General features: G+C 40.0%; 1 protein-coding gene, 1 non-coding gene and 1 pseudogene across 2 annotated transcripts in view; 2 read left to right on the forward strand and 1 right to left on the reverse strand.

Moving 5' to 3' along the window:
* Positions 1-6,366: 6,366 nt before the first annotated feature.
* On the reverse strand, positions 6,367-8,835 carry LOC103266125 (annotated as a pseudogene).
* Positions 8,836-18,705: 9,870 nt separating this feature from the next.
* TRNAS-GCU lies at positions 18,706-18,787 on the forward strand. Its single transcript has one exon. It is a non-coding gene; the product is annotated as a tRNA-Ser (tRNA).
* A 323-nt stretch (positions 18,788-19,110) lies between these two features.
* Positions 19,111-21,163, forward strand: part of ZSCAN9 (zinc finger and SCAN domain containing 9) — a 23,250-nt gene continuing 21,197 nt past the window's right edge. The window contains exons 1-2 of the mRNA XM_008063771.1: positions 19,111-19,115; positions 19,669-19,678. The gene's annotated coding sequence lies outside the window, so the exon portion shown is untranslated. The remainder of the gene's footprint in view (positions 19,116-19,668; positions 19,679-21,163) is intronic.

Consider the following 21,163-nt stretch of genomic DNA (forward strand, 5'->3'; position numbering starts at 1 on the left):
TTTTTTCATCATCGTTTACTTAATAATTTTTGCCTGTGCTCTCACTCAATGATTTATTAGATCCAAATAGTATTCAGTCGGGGTCCCACTGTTTCTTATTCATGCCCTTGGAAATAGATAGGTAGGGGACATCTCTACAGCCCACCTCAGCAGGAAGCAGTTATGGAAGATTGATCTTCACCCCATTTCCCAAGATCATAGGAATATTTCCAAGAGCAGGAGTGGAGAATGAAAGGACGGACCAACAGTGGGAAGCCATTTTCTTATATTGTTCTCAAACACTGACACAGTGATGAGAAAGTAGAGGCTATATCTGGGGGAAATACATGCTCTAGGTAAAGATTAACTTTGCCAACTTTGTCTTTTCAGAAATGCAGACTCCTTAAGCATGACTGGTACCAGCCTATTGTAATTTGTCTTTTTAGAAACTCAAATTTCTCAGGCATGACCAGTATCAACCCATTGCATACTCAGTGCCTGGTGACCAGGACATCCCTCAGAATCTCCAAGACATCCACACGTGGTCAACAAGGAAGTAATGGCAGTCACATCTACCTGATTGCAACATCTCCAGGGGAAAGGATTTAAGCCAGGCCTCGGTGGGCTACGGTGCCACTCATCTAGAATATCAACCCACTTCCTGTCTGTGGGAAATGAACCTTTCTTAAATAAATCTTTTCTTCTTTCACCTTTTTTTTGTGTTGCTAATCTTTGAATTACTCAAATCTCTGGTTGCCAGCACACACCTCCGGCTCACTGATTCCGGCGGTGCTGCGCCCCACCCCATCCATCCATCCACCCTCACCCTCTCCATACCCTAACACCAACCTATCTAAGATTGTTAAATTTATTGCAATCTATGAAAGACACTATATTAAAATTTAAAAACTAAAGTGCCTTGTCATGGTATAATAGAAGGCTCCTCAGAAGCCTTCACCTAGGCTTACCAAATTACTACCTGAGTGGGAAGGATGGCTATTTCAATGTATAACTTGACCTTTAATAGCATTTATGTGCCTGCAATGCTCATACTATGGGGATAGGACTGTAGCCACCCAGTTTATCCAAATAACCACTCAGCTCTTGCAATGACATAACATCAAACTGAAGATAACAGAAGGTAACATAAACCCATTCAATCCAATTAATATCATATCGGTGTGTAAGTGACAGACAAGTTAATTTAAAATTTTTAAATTATTGACAGTCTGCCTTTTAAAACAATTAAAACTTATCTCATTAGTTTCATCTATCTTTAAATAGATAAAACTATGGGATATTTTCTGTGACATGTTGCCTTAAGAAATGATGCTTAGTTCACTCTTGCAATGCTAATCACCATAAATATACATACACAATGAGGAACCACTGCTTGTCTACTAATAATGAGAGTAATTAAGTAAAAAAAAAAAACTTAAATTGCCTTATTCCCCCCTGCTCTTACAGCACAACAATCAACACAGAATAATTCTGTGACCAAATGTGAAGGGATTTATCCTCATCAACAAGCAAGTAATCAATTCTGTAGCAGACACCAGCTAGGCTTCTTCTAATCAATTCACTTCTGATGTTGTCTACCTGGAATTAGAGAGTTGGATCTCACAGGTTAAGGGTGTAGTCCCATAGGACTACACTCAACTTGAGATTCCAAAAATAAGTAATGGATTGTCACCTACAGTTCTGACCAACAAATTATAAGATTGGGTTCCCACTACCTTCTCCTTGTGTTTGATTAATTTGCTCAGGTGATTCATAGAACTCAGGGAAACACTTTACTTATGTTTACCTATTTATTATAAAGAATAGTATAAAGGATACAGATGCAAGGATGACACAAATAAATGGAGAAATATTCCATGCTCATGGTAAAAAAAAAAAAAAAAAAAGATACAGATGAACAGCCAGATGGAAGAAATATAGAGATATATAGGGCAAGCTTTGTGGGAAGGGGCACTGAGCTTACATGTCCTCTTCAAGCATTCTACTCTTCAGAAACGTCCACATGTTCAGTAACAAGAAGCTTTCTAAATCCAATTATTTGGGGGTTGTATGGAGTCTTTATTACATAGGTACTATTGATTACATACATCATTATCTACTAGTGATCAACTCAACCTTCAGTTTCTCTCCCCTTTCCTGAGGTGAGGGTGGGTCTGAAAGTGCCAACCCTCTAATCACATGATTGGTTCCCCTTGCAAACAGCTCTCATTCTGAGGTTATCCAGGAGATCACCAAGAATCTCTTCATCCAAACAAAAGATGATCCTATAACACAAGAAATTTCAGGGGATTTAGAAACTCTGTGTCAGATGCTCCTATCATTTAAAAAATATAGAGGTTTTAGAAGCTCTGTGTCAGGAACTCAAGTCAAAGACCAAAGATATTATCTCAAGGGCAGAGACCACATATATATTTCTTATTATATCTCAATATTCAAACGTTATAAAGACAAAGATTTAAAAAAATCTTAAAAGCAAACAGAGGGGTGAAAGCACCTTATCTATAGAGAAGTAAAGATAAGGATTACATCCAACTTCTCAAAAACCATGTAAGAAAGAAGACAGTAGAGAGAAATTTTGAAAGCATTGAAAGAAAAACACTACTGAGCTAGAATTTTGTACCCTGACAAAATTTTTCTTCAAAAGTGAAAGAGAAATAAAGACTTTCTGAGACAAACAAAAATTGAAGGAATTTGTTACTAGTAGACTTTCTTTGTAAGAAATGTTAAAAGAAATTCTTCCGAGAGAAAGAAAATAATATGTTAGAAATTTGGATCTGTGTAAAGAAAGATGAGCATTAGCAAATGAATAAATAAAAGTAAAATAAAAACTTCTATTTTTCTTATTCTTAATTGATCTAAAAGATAACCGTTGTTCACATAATAGCCAAAACAAACTTAATTATGTATGCTTATGTATAAATGAAATGAATAACAGTGATGATACATGAAGGAATTAGAAATATTTCGTTAATATAAGGTACTTAACATGACCAATGAAGCAATATAGTGTTATTTGAAAGTATATTTGGATTCATTGTAAGTGTATATTGCAAACTCTAGGGCAATTACTTTAAAAGGTAAATAAGGAAGCATAATTGATATGCTAAGAAAGGAGAGAAATGAAATCATATAAAGTGCTCAGTTAAAACCACAAGCAGCTAAAACAACAAGGTGCTACTACACGTCTATAATACCACATTCTGGTAAGGGTGTGGAGTAACAAGAACTCTCATTCATTGCTAGTAGAAAAGCAAAATGGTACAGCTACTTTGGAAGACAGTGTGGCAGCTTCTTACAAAACTAAGCATACTTTTACCATATAATCCAGCAATCTCATTCCTTGGTATTTACCCAAACCTGCATACTAAAACCTGCGCACAGGTGTTTCTAGCAGCTTTATTTACAGTTGCCAAAAATTAGAAACAAAAAGTATTTCAATAGATGAATGAATAAACAAACTTTGGTACATTCAAACAATGAAATATTATTCAAAGTCCCTCAAAATGAGCTATCAAGTCGTGAAAACACATGGAGAAGGCATAAATGCATATTACCAAGTGAAAGAAGCCAATCTGAAAAGGATACATATAGCATGACATTCTGGAAAATGCAAAACTACTGAGACTGTAAAAAAGGATCATCGATTGCCAGGTGTTAAGGGAGAGGAAGGGACTAATTAAGTGGAGCAAAGAAAAAATTTAGACCAGTAAAACTATTCTTTATGATGCTGTAATGGTGGATACCCACCGTTATACATTTGTCAAAATGCATAGAAGGTACAACCCCAAGAACAAACATTACTATATAAACTTTGGGTGATAATAATGGGTTGATGAAGGTTCACTGACTGTAACAATTGTACTACTCTGGTGGGGTATGTTGATAATGTAGAAGGCTGCGCTTGTGTGGGATTAAGAAATATATCTGGCCGGGTTGGGTGGCTCAGCCTGTAATCCCGCGCCTTTGCGAGGCTGAGGTGAGTGGATTGCCTGAGCCCGCGGGTTCGAGACCCGCCTGGGCAGAGAGACCTCATCTCTACAATAAATCAAAAAATCAGCCAGGTGTGGTAGCGCATGCCTGTAATTCCGGCTACTCGGAAGGCTGAGGCGGAAGGATCGCCGGAGCCCAGCGGTTCGAGGCTGCGGTGGCCGAGAGCGGCCACTGCACTCCAGTCTGGGCGACAGAGTGAGACTCCAACTCAAAAAAAAAGAAAGAAATATACCTGTACCTTCATCTCAAAATTTCTGTACTTTCATCTCAATTTTGCTGTGAACTTAAAACTGTTCTAAAAAAGAAAGCTTATTAATTTTTAAAATATAACTATCATCACTCTGTAATAAGGCATGAGTAAGAAAAATAAATCCAAGATCACCTATACTAGAAACATACTATCTGCTTTCTCTTTCAAAACACACACACAAACACACACACCCCTTGTCTTTTCAGATTCTTAACTGGACAAAGAAATCCCAGAAAATTTCCTCAGCTGACAGTATACCATACCAGTTTGGTCTTAAGTTGATGTGGAAAGGAAAGGAGAATAGAAAGAAGAGACAAAAAAGGATTAGAAGCATAGTTGTTTAAAACAATTCTAGCCGGGCTTGGTGGCTCAGCCTGTAATCCTGCGCCTTGGGAGGCTGAGATGAGTGGATTGCCTGAGCCTGCGGGTTCGAGACCCGCCTGGGCAACTTGGTGAGACCTCATCTCTACAATAAATCAAAAAATCATCCGGGCATGGTAGCACGTGCCTGTAATTCCGGCTACTCGGAAGTTTGAAGCGGAAGGATCGCCGGAGCCCAGCAGGTCGAGGCTGCCGTGGCTGGGAGCGGCCACTGTATTCCAGTCTGGGCGACAGAGTGAGACCCCAACTCAAAAGAAAATAAATAAATAAAAATAAATAAATAAAACTCAATTCTTTAAGCTTTAATTGCTTAAACTCAATTTTCATGTTGGTTGTCTCCTATATAACAGCCTTGGGCAGGATAAAATTGAACAGGAATTATTTTCAGCAAAAGGAACCAGGTGAGGGAGACTCCTAACTGGCAGGAGCTATTTCTCTTTCTCCAACCTTTCAGACAGCATCTATTACCAAGTAACTACCTTGTAAGGCAACTAGCAAAGAGTGCTGCAAAATAAAAATTTGGAAAGTGTCCAGAGTTTGCCAACCCTTCATTGGACAAGTTACTACTATTTTTAAAAATTGCAGTTCTACTAGTAGAGGCATTTGAAGGGTGGGTAACCTTAACTGAATGAATTTTTAGACTTCAGTGCAACTTGATGGTCAGGTCAGTTTTCTTTTATGGACCAACTGCATTCTTATTTAACCACCTGCTCATTTCAAGCTAGTTAGGAGAAATGAACACCTAAGAACCTCTACAACCAAGCAAAAGCCTTGCCAGAACTCTGGAATCAGAAAAAAAGTAAGTTAGTGTCTACCTTTGAAGAGCAATTGCCATCTGTCAGGTCTTCAAAAATGTTAGGTCAGTGGGCCTGTGTGCTGAGCCGGTGCCATGGGTAAGATGCAAAGAATTGCACAGAAATTAGATTGGAAAATACGGTTTGTTTAGAAAGTAGATTAGAGAGAGAAAAAGAGAAAAGGGGGATTTACTTCCCCCAGATTGCAGAGGGGGCCAGAGCTTACAGAAAAGCATGGTCCCAGCTGCCCGAGGTTGAATGATTTTTAAACTTTCCCTTTGGTGTGGGGGCAGGTCATTAAGATGATTGGTGGTGGTCTGTTTTATGTCACATGAAGGGGCAGGTAAATACAGGTACTGACATCACGATGATGAACATCAGGCAGATTGGGTGGGTTAGTCACTTGATTGTTGCCATAGTGGTGGTAGGTGTCTGTGTCATGTAGGTCATCCTGGTTCTTTATGGCTAAAAGATAGACTGGGAATAGAAAAATAAACAGTAAAAGCAGGCTAGGGGAGGGGGCTTTAAATTATCGATAGCTATCTCTGAGAAAACAGTTCTGTCCTTGGCTAATGACTAGAGGGTAAAGTGACCCACTAGAAAAACATGACAAAACTAAACAATGTTAAAATGGTTACTCTTTGGCTAAGACTATTTCATTAAAATTTCTATTTTGCCATTTCACCCTTTCACCATCCACTATCTGAAAGGCCTGAGTGCATCCCAATGAAAAAGAGCATTTTTTTTCCCCAGAAAAAGTCATACTGACTCTTTTATTGTGGAAATTAAAAAATAAATGATACTTAAATACAATGGTGAACATTTAGGGCAAAACAGAATCATAAAATTTAAGGTTGAATTAAGCAGTGAGCTGAATGTTTGGGTCTCCAAATTGGCTTTGAACCCAAAACCACTTAAAAATGAGTATGTTCACAGTTAACAACAATTGGCTTAGAGGTGAGAGAATGGGCAAAGTCTTTCCAGTTGAACTTCCAGGGAAATTCTCTCCTCAAGGATATTCTTTAATTGTTACTGCAATTCGCTATTCAATCTAGCCAGAACTGTGTTGGTTTCCTCATTCTGTCTAACTGATGCCTGAATAGCTTTCTTATCTTTCCCGACAGATCTCGGAATAGAAGGTTATGATGCAAGAACAGCAGCTAAGACACCTGTCTTTTGTGTGTGTTCATCAACTTCTGGCCTTAATTCATCTTCTGATTTTAATCTTCTTCTAACAGGTTTAGGTGGTGGAGCAAGAGGTGTTGTGCCTCTGCTCACATTTGCGGGAGGACTAGCAGCTGTCTTTTCTTCAATTTTACTATCTTTTTTGGCAACTCGAAGAGAACTTGCAGGATCAGAAGCTTTTTCAACCGTCAAGACCTCTGGATGTTTCTCGGCTTCATCATCTTGTTCTTCATTTACATTTGATGCAGTAAATATCTCAAACTGGTTGAAATCTGCAAAATTTGGTTGTTCTGGTATCTGCTGAGGTAAGGTACTAGTGTGAGTTACAAGGCCATCGGCATCTACTGGGTGAGGCACAGCGGGACCAGGAGCCTGTGAGGGCTGTAGTCTTGGAGGCATGGCAGCAGACGGATAGGCAACAAATCCAGCCTGTTGTCCTGTGGTGACTGTAAAGGTCCGATTCATATCTAAAGATGATGATCTAGAATGAGAGGGCTGTGGCCTTGGAGGAGGAGGTGGTGGTGCAGTGTTAACAAGCGGTGTTCCTGAATGAGACCTTTGACGAGTTACATTGCTCCCGATCTGTTCTGGGTCAGAAGCAAAAGAGTCTGAATGACTGTACCATCTGCTACGGTATTTGCAGAAGCAAATTTCACTGACGAATTTATCTTATTTTCTTCTAAAAGGTTTCACAAGTAACGGGCTAGTGGGATTCGCCTGATCACTGCCAGTTCTTTTAAGTTCCATTTCCTGCATGTGGAATTTACTTGGAGTCATATGAATAGGAACAGGATGAACAATAGCAGTGTCAGGATCAACTGGTGCAATGTTAGAATCAAATTGCATGAGAGTTTGTGAACTCGAGGAGCCTTCACTAAATGTCTCCCACTGCTCACTGCTCTAATTCAGCTCAGGCCATGTCTGGTTTAGCGACGGCATTGGTGGTGACTTGCTTGGGGGAGCTTCGGCAGGAGAGCCTGAATAACCTACCTCACCTGACTGTTGCCCAACATTTGCTAAATCTTCCAAATCAATCAGTTTGGGCATTGAGCTTTCGGGAAGTTTTTCTTGTAAGTCATAGCCATTCTTTCTAGCAACCACCAGATGAAAAGCAGTGCAAAACTCATCCAGTGTCAACGCACCATCTTTATCAAAGTCTGAGAGTTCCCAAATGTGAGAAAATTCAAGAATAGGAATTTTTGATCTTGTAAAAAACTGCCGATCCTGGAATAAATCCATTTAGATCAGGCTGAATGGTTTTAAACTGATTTACATAATACTGTCTTTGTTCATCTGTTATTTTCCAGGGATCATCATAACTACTGGATTGCCTACGAATTTCACTGGCAGTTGTAGCTGATGCTACAGTTCGTACTGTTGTCTGGTCCTGGACAGAGGCAGGATGCATGGTTAAAAGAATACTGGTTGGTGGAGTATCTGCAAAACTGACCCAGTTTTCTTGAGGTGGAGGTGGAGAATGCCTTGACCACACTGCATCACCAGGAGAGGAACCTGGTTGTGCTTCACCAAAGGGAGATCAAAGTGGTCCAGGTCCTGCAAGATGCCTCTCACTATTCCCCCCCACTGGGATGACGATTGTGCTTCCTCCACGTGTAGGGATAAGTTGGCGGAGACCGCTGTAGTAAAACTACCGGGGATGCAGGTTCCTGTGCATCTGCAGATGTACGAGGCTGAACTGTATCATGGCTTATGGACTCCTTTTCACTTGCCCCCTACCAGGTGGTGGGAGAATTACACCAGAATAAGACCCTTGATTTTCAGAATAGGAAGAATATGAGGCTACGTGGCGAGATTCCTGTTCATTCTTTGAAGCAACAAATCTTGGCAGAGGAAGGCCCTTTACTGTATTTATACTTTCCACTCTTAAAGGAAAACCAGACTGGGCAACAGCTACAAGTTTCAAAGCGATGTAGAACTGACTTCTTCCAAAATAACCGAGTCTTTTTGCACCACAAAGCTCCATGATCTTTTCTCCAGTAACTTGAAAAGCTACTCATATATTTATATGTGCTCATTTCTGGACTCCTTGTGTTCCAAAGTTCTGTATAGCTATTCCTGGACCTGCAGGACCACGTCGTCGGGCAGCTGCGCGGACCGCGACAGCTCCAGCACCCGCCCGTTGACCACAGCCTTCTGGGTGCTCTCGATGTCGCAGTAGGAGAGGAGATCCGAGCAGTATTTCTGCTCCGTGTCGCTCAGCTTTAAGCCTTCCATCCTCGCCTCCGGCTCACCGCCGCCCCGCCACGCATGCAACACCCGGGACCGGGCCCCAGGACCCCGGGGGCGTCGGGGCAGCGGGACCCGCTGGAGGCGCGAGTCTCTGGCGGACTCCGCCCCCGCCCCCGCCCCCGCCGCGGGTTCGAGTCTCCCCGGCTCCCGCCGCTTCCCGCCTCGGCTTCCCCTTCCGTCCATGCCTCCGGAGCGGCAGCACTTCCCGAAAAGTTTTGGGGCTTCGAGTCTAAAGTGTCGGAGGCTCTGGGCCAAGCACGGCCGCCGCTCCGCCTCCCTGCCCCGCTATTTACAGCGCCCCGGCCCGACCCTGACGCGCCCGCCTAGAGAGCATTTTAAACGGAAATAAAAGAGGTGGAAGACATCTAAAGACCAGTTGCTGAAAGAAGATCATCTGAGAGAGGAGAAGGAGAATGTGTTTGGCCTGCTTCTTCCCACAATTCATTGAGAAGCAGATATTTTCTCTGAGAATTATCTTCAAACACCAAATAAAACAAACGGGCAAGGGTCAAAGTGTAATGTAATTTCTTATAAGGGATTCTTATCTCAGTGGAAATGCTGTTCCCAACCTTCAGCACTGGGTTATCAATCAACAAAAACTGTTGATAAGGAACAGCCTGACCCTCAGTTGATAAAATATTGTAAGCCATACCAAAGAGTTTCTGTAAGGGCAACTAGACAATTCTGGAAAATGGAAAGAGGAAAAATATTGTAGGGTTTTATTCTTGAATTCTAGAGATATGAGAGTTTTGTATTCTCTTAAAAGTGTTGTTAAAGAAAGAATTTTAGGAATTTATGTAATTTATTTTTTTTAAAAGGTAACATGACAGCTTTGAAAATAAACGTGATTAAAATAATAAGTGAGCATTGATTCATGAGACAGTCTGGGAAAGCAATTCCTTCAACTACAGAATGGGTTTCATTTGGCAATCTTAATCCCAAGGTCCATCCAATACCCCAGGGCACTGCAGCATTGGATCAATTTTCACAAAGCTCTTTCTGCATCCAACTCATTCTTGTTTCTGGTGAAAGAGCATATGAGCTACGCTCCCTACCAGATTTTACCTATTTATGGTCCACCAGGAACAGAGGAGGGGGGCAATTTGAGAGAAACGTTTGTGATCTTGGGACTGTCCAAAAGGTACGTGGGAATGTCAGCGAGTGGGAAATAATGGCTCTGCTAGGAGTCAGATGTTAACACTGGAAAATATCGGAACCTTTGCCTGGTAATCAACTACCCTAAGGTCCTTCTCATCCCCTTTGCATCTTTGAATATTTCAGAAATGTCAAGTACCTCTACTAACAGTTTGTTTGCCCACAGAAATAACCGAAGGGTATTCAACAGAAGGGAGAATTCAGGCAGCTTTCTGGGATCTCACATCATAGACTGATAATTTCAGCAATGCAACTGCGCATCCCAACATGGGCGAGAACAGCATTGAGAACGTCACCACCACCGAAATTCCTTACAATTCACCAGATTTTTTTGTTCACCCAGGCTGGTATGCAGTGAAGAAATCATGGCTTACTGCAGCATGGAAATCCTGGGCTCAAGCAATCCTCCCGCCTCAGCCTCCTGCATAGCTGGGCCTACAGTCGTGTGCCACACCCAGACACCAATTGTCCTTCTTGACTTCTCTTCTCCATTTGTCCAGGGACATGCAATTATCTGGCAGAGGGTGAACAGGACTTGGGCCCGGACTCCCTTGCCATTGGACAGCAGGCGGAGCTAGTTATAAATACAACTTTCCCCATCTGGATGAACAGAGGCCCAGAGTAACTTGATTTGAAAGCCACCAGAGAAATCGAGACATGCTCTCAACTGTGCACTGAACAGATTTCCTTTGGTATTTGGCAAACTGGGTCCTAATAGTGGCTTCTGGTCTTCACAGCGCTCTGTTCTGCTTCTAATCTTTTGACACCACTGGCTTCACCCTCCTCCTCTCCAACTCAAACTCGATTATGTCTCCACAGAGTTTTGGGGGGAAGTCATTTTAAATTCCTGCATCTGAAATACTGAGAGGTAGTACAATAAATAAGAGTGGCTCTGGAATTCCATGAATTAATGCTGTAAAGCGCTTGGAGGAGCGCTCAGCACAGTCTGTGCCCTGTGGGTGTCTGCCATCAGGATCGTTGCTCAGCTAGGAGGGATCTTGGAAGACAGAAGTCAGGAATTACGTAAACCTACGGAGAGGCCCTCCTCCACTCCTGCCCCTGCCGCTGCAAGACTTCGTGGAGCAGGTCAGGTTTAGTGGCATCTCCGCCAACTTGTGCTCCTCCATGTCCTGCACTCCCTGGGGAGAAAGTAAAGAGGTGGGGGTGGGGGCGCCACCAGAACCTTCCCGGGCGGAGTGGAGCTGGGGCCTGTGGGGCAGAGAGAGCTTCCCGTGGACTTGGAACTCCATGGGTGGCGATGTTTTTCAATTTTGAAGTTCTTTTGTATTTTCTTATCTGTCGATGAGAAAGTCCCGACAAACAGGGCATTAAGTCTCTCTCAGCCTTCCTTGTCAGCATAGTTATATATGTGTTTGCTTATCTACTTGATACTTTCCTGACCATTTTATTAATTCTTCCGGTGCAGGGACCACAGCATCTGACATGTTTATGTAATGAAATAAAGGGAATCATGCTATAACATTTGATTACAAAACAATTTAAACAAACAAAAAGTAGAACTAGGATATAATGTAGTCTCATATATACATCAATATTTTGCCAATCTCATTTTATATACATTCTAACCCTTTCCTGTATTTTAAAGCAAATCTAGATGTCATATCATTTTATCCAAAAAGGCTTAACATGTAAGGGAGATAGAATTTTAAAATACTGTGTATGTACTGCTTATTCAGTGAGAATGTCTAATAAAAACTGACTTCTCAGATGTCTTCTATCCTATTTTGATCAGTGTGTTAATTTCTTAGACTGGACTTAAAGGATTAGGTGAACGACAACTTCATTGCACAAAGTTGGTAGTGCTGAGTTTTGCTTACATAATCAGCAAGATAATTTTCCTAGTGAGGACCGATTTTAAGTACTGATCTTATTGCTATTTACTTTGAGCTTAATCAGCAATATTGTTCAAGAACAGAGTCACTTAAATATTTGTGTTCATGACAATGTGTGGTATTTCCTTCATTTCTCTGCTCTACTTGGCTGCCTTGCACTTGTCTCTTGACAGTCTCCTTTCCCTAGATTTCACATATGGCTCTTTAGAGTAACTCAGAACATCATTTTAGTCAAAATACACTCCCTTTTAGAAGCTTGCACTTAGGGTCTTCAGTCTTCAAAGCTGACCTGCCACCTTTACTAAGCAAACATCTACTAATAGATTTTTATTACAGTTAGTGTGAATTCAAACAAATTGACTGTCAAAACTTTTGCAAAATTGGAGGTTTTCTTAAAAATTTTTCCTTATTGCTTTGAATAAATTAAATATGTAAACTTAACCTTGCAGTATTTAGATAAAAGAACAACACAAAGACTAAAGTCATTAAAAATGGAAAAAAACCAAAGAATCAGCAAATGATTTCCTATAAATTAGATTTACTAAAAAAAACTAGAAATTCCAGAATATTAACTATTTACAGTTAAAATCTTAAATGAGGAAAGACAGTTCCCCAGAATGGATATAAATCTGATATTTCCTATAGTCCTTAAAAAAAACAAATTCTCCCACCAACAGTGTAGAAGTGTTCCCTTTACCCTGCATTCTCTCCAGCATCTGTTGTTTTTTTGAGTTATTGATGATGGCCATCCTGACTGCAGTCAGGTGGTATCTCGCTGTGGTTTTAATTTGCCTGAGCCATTACAAAGTGGGCAAAAGATATGAATAGGCATTTTGATGACTAGTGAGGCTGAGCACTTTTTTTTTTTTTGAGTTGGAGTCTCACTCTGTCACCCAGACTGGAGTGCAATGGCCGCTCGCAGCCACTGCAGCCTCGACCTGCCGGGCTTCCGCGATCCTTCCACCTCAACCTTCCAAGTAACTGGAACTACAGGCGTGCGCTACCACACCCAGCTAATTTTTTATTTATTGTAGAGATGAGGTCTCGCCAAGTTGCCCAGGCGAGTCTCGAACCCGTGGGCTCAGGCAAACCACTCACCTCAGCCTCCCAAGGTGCAGGATAACAGGTGGAGCCACCAAGCTCGGCTGAGGCTGAGCATTTTATCATGTATCTGTTGGCCGCTCTATGTCTTCATTTGAAAAGTGCCTATTCACATCTTTTGCCCACTTTGTAATGGGCGGTTTGTTTTTTTCTTTTTGGCACATTTGAATTCCTTATTGATCCTAGATATTAGGTCTTTGTCAGATACAAAGTTGGCAAATATTTTTTCCCAGTTGTGGACTGTCTTCCCACTCTCTTGATGGTTTCTTTGGCTTTGCAGAAGCTTGTCAGTTTGATGAGGTTCCCACTTATTATCTAATCCCGTATGGCGTGGGCACTTGGAGTTTTGATCAGGAATTGGTTTCCAGTTCCAATTTCCATAAGGGTGTCTCCTGCATTTTCTAAGGTTCTTATAGTTTGAGGTTTTACAGTTAGGTCTTTGGTCCATTTAGAGTTGATTCTTGTGTATGGTGATAGGTAGGGGTCATGTTTTAATCTCCTGCATGTGGTCAGCCAGTTTTCCCAGCAGCATTTATTGAATAGGCTCTGCTCTCTGGGAATATACCCAAAGGAACTCAAATCACTCTATGACAAAGATACCTGCTCACTCATGTTTATTGCAGCATTATTCACAATAGTAAAAACATGGAACCAGCTGTGCTGCCCATCAAAAGAGGACTGGATTAAAAAAATATATATGGTACATATACATGATGGAACATTACACAGTCATAAAGAAGGACAAAATTATGAACTTTGCAGCAACTTGAATGGACTTAGAGTCTATAATACTAAGTGATCTATCACAGAAGCAAATAACTGAGTACCACATGTTCTCTCTCAGGAGGAGACCTTGAACGATTATCATAATACTATAAGAAAGGGATTGACAGTAGTGGGAAACTGCCAGGGAAGGAGGAGGGCATACCTCATTAACAAGGCTACCTGCATAATGAATATTTGTATACCTAACCATGAATTGTACCCCACATTTTTAAAATAAAAAAAATTTTTTTTTAAAGAAAATTTTTTTTAAAGTTTATCCCCTAACTCTAAGAAGGAAAAAATATCTGAATTCAGACATTTGGCCTGCATGGATTTATGACAAATTTTAACATGCAAAAACTAAACTGTCATTCCCAGTATACCAGCTATTCCCCAAATCATCCCAGTTTTAATAAACACTACTTCCATTTGCCCCTCCTCTCAAACCAGAAGCATGAGGCTCATCCTTGGTCCTTCCCTGTCATTAACTATTCAGGTTTCCTTAGTACTGAGAGGATCCTCCCAGACATGTGGAACTTGCGGTTCTGAACCAGACAAGTTCCCAGCAAACAAGGATGTGTTGTTCACCCTACTTGTCCTTCACAGTATATATCCATATCATCATTAGGTCTCTACAATTTCATCTCCAAAATATATCTCAGATGTATCCACTTCTCTCCACTCATATTGCCACTCTCCTAGTTCAAGCCATCACCACCCTGTATGCTGACTGCTGCCATGGTTTCCCAACTGGTCTGTTCATGTCTCTTTCCTAACTACCTTGTCTCTCCAGGGCAGCCAGAATAATCTTTCCAAAAAAATTAAATAAGTCACATTCTTCCCTACTTACAAAGTTTCAGTAGATTCTTGTTGTAATTGGGGTAGTACAGTATTTAAGTCCTAAACATGGTGTTCATTGCCTGTGAGATCTGGCCAAACTCCAGTGTCATTTCCTATCTTTCTTGCTCACTTCTGTTCAGGTCACACTGGCCCTCTCTCAGTTTTCTAACTTTCCCAGTTCCTCCTGTTTTGAGACCTTCACGCATACTTTTCACTCAGCCTGGAATACCCTTTGCTTCACGTTCTTCCTACCTATCTCCTACTCTTCCCTCAGGTTTTCTTCTAAATAAATTCACACAATGAATATCTATTTAAAGACAACTTTTCTAATCTCCCAGTAAAGTTAATTCTCCCTGTGACTTTTCTCATGATATTTTGTAGTTTTTCACGGCTCTAGCAAAATTTGTAATCATGTACTTATTTATGGTTTTTATTTGTTTGTTTTCATGTCTGTCTTCCCCACTAGACAGTATATGCTGTGCATAGCAGTGTCTGAAATCAAGAGACATTTGTTAAATAACTGTTAAGATAAATTGATGCATAATTGATGGATGGTGTGATTTAATCATGCTCAAACTACAGATTTGTTTCCTAGTAAATTTGCTGTACTCTCATCCTTCTGCAATGTATTGAATATTAAAAATTGATCTTAGCAAAAATGGTCCAAGCTGAAACAATACCCTCCAGACCACTCCATGATTCAGCCACACCTGTTTGTGTAGAAAAGGAGAGAAAACCTGAAAGAACAGAGGACAGAGAGATCATCTAAAGGATCTCAGAGATGAAGAGTCAAATAGATAAACAGATTATGAGAGAAGAAGCTGAAACACAGGAAACAAATGCAGACCACCACATGGGAATTCTGCTGAGACTCTGCTTCAGAGGGGTTTGTAATCAGGTCTATTTTTCTAAAACTCATATGCTTTCTCTGTAAAAATGGGAAAAGTACCCCAGATTCACACTGAGAAAAGGTAGGGAAATATAGTCCTGATGTCATGTAGTATAGTGAGATTTTAAAATGAAGTTAGGATGCTTTGGTGGGGAAAAAAACCTAGACAGGAGTCTGAGGTTAAAAAATAGCAATTACAATCACTGCTATAAAACATAATTAAAAGACTATTTCCCACTGTCCTGAAGTAGTCTGTGAAATCAGACCTCTTAGAGTTAGTGTCTGTCAACTTGAACTGCAAGATGCTAAAATGAAATTCTATTCTGGTCATACATTTTTTAAATGGTTTTGTTGTTAAATCTAGTGGTCATTTTCTTAGATGGACTTAAAGGATTAGGTGAACAGCAACTTCATTGCACAAAGTTGGTAGTGCTGAATTTTGCTTGCATACTTTATTTGTGAGTGGCATTTGGCTCTGTTCACCACTCTTCTACCTTTAAATAATTTGTTTAAATTTATCTTTACTTTCAAAAAATTAATTGCAAAGTAACATGCACTCATGATAAAGAAAAAAGTAAAATCTTGCAAAAAATGTTTAATATAAAAAGTTAAAAGCTTCATAGTCCTACTCCTAAAGATACCAGTGGCTAACAATTAGTATATATTCTTCAGAAAATTTTTATATCAATCAGAGCCTTTCAGAAGAAGCAAAATGTTCATACCACCTTCATTCCCAGTATATACAAAATAAGCAAATGCCAAATAAGATTTGAAAATATTGGACTATATTTAAAACACTTAATCTAACTCAAAAAATAAATACACAATGATTGTATGTACAATACTAGATATACACACACATACATAATACTCCTTGGAAGAAAGTATGAAATAAGATCTAAGTTTAGAAACTTCATGAAATTGAGGCTAATGCTAAATGATCTTCATTGGTATTAAATATCTAAACTCTCTATCATCTTAAGCAAACAATAGTACTATACATATTGTTCTGCAACTTTTTCTTTTTGACTTTAAAGTGGGAAAATATTTATAAGCTACTACATATAGATCTGCATTATTTTTAGTAATGACCACATGCTATTTTAACATTTCACCTAATCATAATTTAATTAAGTATTCCATTTTTGTAGCCATTGGGTAGTTTTTAATGTTTAACTACTAAAAGTGATGTTCCATTGTACTATACATAAGTGAGTATGTGTATATACATATATATGTATCTATATATTTCACACTAGTGTATTTCTGTAGCAAAATTTTCTCCTACTTGATTGAATACTGGGTTTAAGAAAGAGAGGAAGAAGGAAGGTAATGAATATAAATTTTGACAGGTTTTATGCCATTGTTTTTCCATCTCTTTGAACCAATTTACACTTGCATGGACAGTATTTCAGAAACCTAAAGAGAGAATAGGGGAAGGTGAAATATTAATGTTTTAAATGGCATATCCTTACATATAACTTCAGGGAATCATTTTCAAATATATTCATCAACCATTTGATTTCCTTCTGTGAATTAGTCATACATAATTTTTGGTTCTTTTTTTTTCCTACCGAGTTTTCTTTTTTTGTTGAACATAATTGCATGTAACTAATGAGTAGTGTGTGTGTCATTTATTTTATTACTGATAAAAACAACTACAATAATGTCAAATGACTTACACAGCAATTACTATTTGCAAGACAATTTTCTAAACATTTTAAGTGAGATTAACTTATTTAACTTCATCCCAACTTTATGATTTTTTTAAAGAGCTAGGATTATTAATCTAAGAGGTTTAATTAATTTAAAATATTATTTCTAAGTACCTTGATCCTGGTGATTAGATTTTGTATTAGGAATCTAGTATGCTTCATTAATTTATTTAACAATAGTTATTGTTTGCTTATGCTGACACTGGTGTAGTACGATGACCAAAACAAATACATCCCTCTCCTGTATTTGGAAGGAGAGTGGTCTAAGTCAAACTTCAGTGAAACTATTATTTAGTTAATAGCTGAAATTTTCCCCTCAAATCTTCCCTTAGCTACTGAATGAAATGAAGTTGCCCTTGAGTCTCTGAAGTGTGAGTGTGAGGGACAGTGGATGACTCAAAGTGCTAGAAAAACTACAACATACTTGCCCTACTCAAAGGAGCAAATAAGAGTGTTTCATTCAGTACTGTGGATGAAGTTACCCTGGTTGCCATTATGCCGACTAAAGGTATCTTAAATTAGGCAAAGAAACAAAGATGACAGAAAAAAAGAGAGTCCCTCCCAACAAAGCTGAGAACAGAGGTAGGGGAAAGTGCCAACATTCTGGTAGAAAAAAAAACTTCCCTTCCAAAATTCTGCACGAAATATCAAAAAGCACAGAAACTCTCACGAATAGAAGAGGCTTCTTTTCTTAACGGTCATTTTATCACTGAGGGTGTCAGAGCCAGAAGGGACGTTGGGGGTTACTCAATTCGGCCTCCCAAGTGGAGGCTGGAGTTAGTGATCCTGCATCCCGACTGCTCCATCGGGGGTTACCCACCCACAGTCCCTTCCCAGAGTTGGTAGCATACAGGCTGACCCAATCTGGCTTTACGACACAAACGACTTTCTCCCGCCCTCCTCACCAAAGCTAGAGGAGCTCCATTAGCGAGCTTCTGCGCGTCTCTACTTAAAAGAAAAAAAAAAAAAATTCTCACCTGTTGGTGATTTATCATAGACTGATCAATGCCAAATCGTAGAGGAAGTAACAAAAGAGAAAGGATGGCGTCTCTGGGTTCTCAGGCCTATAACAGAAGCAAATGAAAAGGAATCGGAGAGTTTCTGGTACATCTGAAAAAGAGGAATCCTGGGACAAACTTAGGTGGGGAAGTCGGAAATCAAACCCTCGAAAACAGAACACAGCGGCAGAAGAACCTGGTGTAGGTCCCAGCATTTGTTTCTGGGGGCGCGCAGGGCGCGGCGGGGGTTGGGGAGGAGGCTGAAACCGGGTCAGGAAAAAAAAAAAAGAAAGGATTACTTGCGTCTAACAATGTGAGCCAGGCACGGGTTCAACCTGTTATCAGGTATTTGCCAAGTAACTTTACCACTCTACCTGCCGTCTGTCATTTTTGTGGTGGTTGTGAAATGTACTTTAAGACGCCTGACTCATACTGCAGTTGTGAAAATTAAAATAGGAAAAAGCAATTCAACTCTGTTGCTGCAAAACGACTGGGAGTCCCACACGGAGGAAGAAATTGAGTAGAGTAGGTTTCTATGGGACGAGGTGGCCGAGTGGTTAAGGCGATGGACTGCTAATCCATTGTGCTCTGCACGCATGGGTTCGAGTCCCATCCTCGTCGGCATATTAATCTTTATTTTGTTGCAGGAATCCCAGATGATGGGTAACACTTTACTTGGTGAGTAAATCTTTTATCTTTCCTGATCCCTGCTTCCTCAGTATAGCACTTATCATGGTTGTGAATTTTGTTCGTTGATTTTAGTTTATTCATGTTTCACTCCACACCGAATTTTTATTCCCTCACAAATTTTACTTCGCAGGATTCTCTGTTGAGAACACAACTGAAGATTTAATTGAGGACCATTGAAAAATATTGCCTCTCTTCCAAGTATTAACCAGGCCCGACCCTGCTTAGCTTCCGAGATCAGACGAGATCGGGCGCGTTCAGGGTGGTAGGTTCGAGACGCGCCCGGGCACCTTGGTGAGCCCTCATCTCTCCAATAAATCAAAAAATCAGCCGGATGTGGTAGCGTGCGCCTGTAGTTCCAGCTACTCAGAAGGCTGAGGCGGAAGGATCGCCGGAGCCCAGCAGGTCGAGGCTGCGGTGGCCGGGAGCGGCCACTGCACTCCAGTCTGGGCGACAGAGTGAGACCCCAACTCAAAAAAAAAAGAAAGAAAAGAAAAGAAAAATATTACCTAACAAGTGTAAAAGAACTAATAAAATAATGTAATGTTAGATACACAAAATTATGTATACTGACCTTTCTGAGTTATTTAAGGACTTTTCAGGCTAATTTTATCTCTACTACATTTTCACCTATTAGCTTAATGATAACTTTATTTTTATTTAGTTATTTATTTGTTGAGTTGGAGTCTCACTATGTCACCGCAGCCTCCACCTGCTGGTCTCCGGCGATCCTTCTGCCTCAGCCTTCCAAGTAGCCGGAACTACAGGCGCGCGCTACCACGCCCAGCTAATTTTTGATTTATTGTAGAGATGAGGTCTCGCCAAGTTGCCCCGGTGGGTCTCGAACCCGCGAGCTCAGGCAATTCACTCTCCTTGGCCTCCCAAAGTGCTGGGATTACAGGCTGAGCCACCGAGCCTGGCCTTAATGATAACTTTAAAAGTGATCATTATTGTCTAAGGATCCCTGTCTTTGACAAGAAGAGTGTCTCTTTATTTAGAAATATGACAGAAGTACTTTCCACAGAATATTCCCAGTTAGGACTAGGATTTCTTTCTGAGAAAAGCAAAGAATGGCAGTATTGTATCGTTTATATTTATGAATTCCTTCTTGACTGATCTCTCTAGGGAAAAAAGAGATAAACCTATTTATTTGATTTATTTAATTTTATAATTTCCATTTTGGGTGTGTGTGTGTGTGTGTGTGTGTGTGTGTGTGTGTGTGTGTAGAGGAAGATTCTGCTGGAAAACCTGATAGACAAATTCTAAAAGAGCTGCAACATTTTCATTTTTGATAAGTGCTGCATTTGTAGATCCAAAAAGTATAAAAAGCTGTATATCAAAGATTTGTCACCAATTACCCTTCCTCCCCTAGTAAGACCCTAATGTATCCTTCCAGGAGCAAAGTATGTGTGTATGTATATATATGAATGTTAAACTCTCCAAGATACATTGTTAAATGAAAAAAAGCCTAGTGCAAGACAATATGTACAGCTGCTACTTGTAAAAAGAGGTACACATACATATACCTGAATATATGTGTATATGTATAATTTTGGATATACCATTTTACGTGTGTGTGTCTATATCTGTAATATGAATGTCTAGGAGTGGACATACTGCATCCTAAGATATATTCATTTGTAAGAAATTGCCACATTTCTTCCATAGAAGTTGTGATTTATGCTCCCAACCAACAAAGTGGAAAGGAAATCCGACCACACCTGTTAATGCAGCCCTTATAAAAGGGATTATTATTTCAACTAGCATCGTCACAGATCATCTAAATGGACACACAGCCACCCATAATGACAAGGAAATGATTGCGAATCCTGGGTTCTCATAAATGTGATGACCTTAATTTATGACAAAATTTTTTGAGTAACCACTGGTAGTTTATAAGTTGGGCTGAATAAATACTCATGAATTAGTAGATTTTTAGGGATTCGTGATGTTGAGCTTTGTGTGACTTGAAGGTTGGGCTTATTTGATTTTTTTAATATGAATGAGAATAAAAAATATCTACATGGGAGGCCTGAAATCGGATCACTTGCTTCAACGCATTTGCTCTCATACAACGAATGAGCTCGCGCCAGTTCAGTGGTTCTAAACGGTGTAGTCCCAGAGTAAGGGTTTCATTATGCCCTGGATACTCACTAGAAATACAAGCTCTAGCCCAGCAATCTGTGCATCAGCAAGTTCTTCGGGTTTATACTCAAGTTTGAAACGACTGCTCTAGTTTTTCTCTTTTCCCCCCTTCTTTTTTTTTTTTTTTTTTTTTTTGAGTTGGAGTCTCACTCTGTCGCCCAGACT

This window comes from Carlito syrichta, unplaced genomic scaffold (genome assembly GCF_000164805.1).
Source record: "Carlito syrichta isolate Samal-C Ts95f unplaced genomic scaffold, Tarsius_syrichta-2.0.1 Scaffold307028, whole genome shotgun sequence".
Lineage (NCBI taxonomy): Eukaryota > Metazoa > Chordata > Mammalia > Primates > Tarsiidae > Carlito > Carlito syrichta.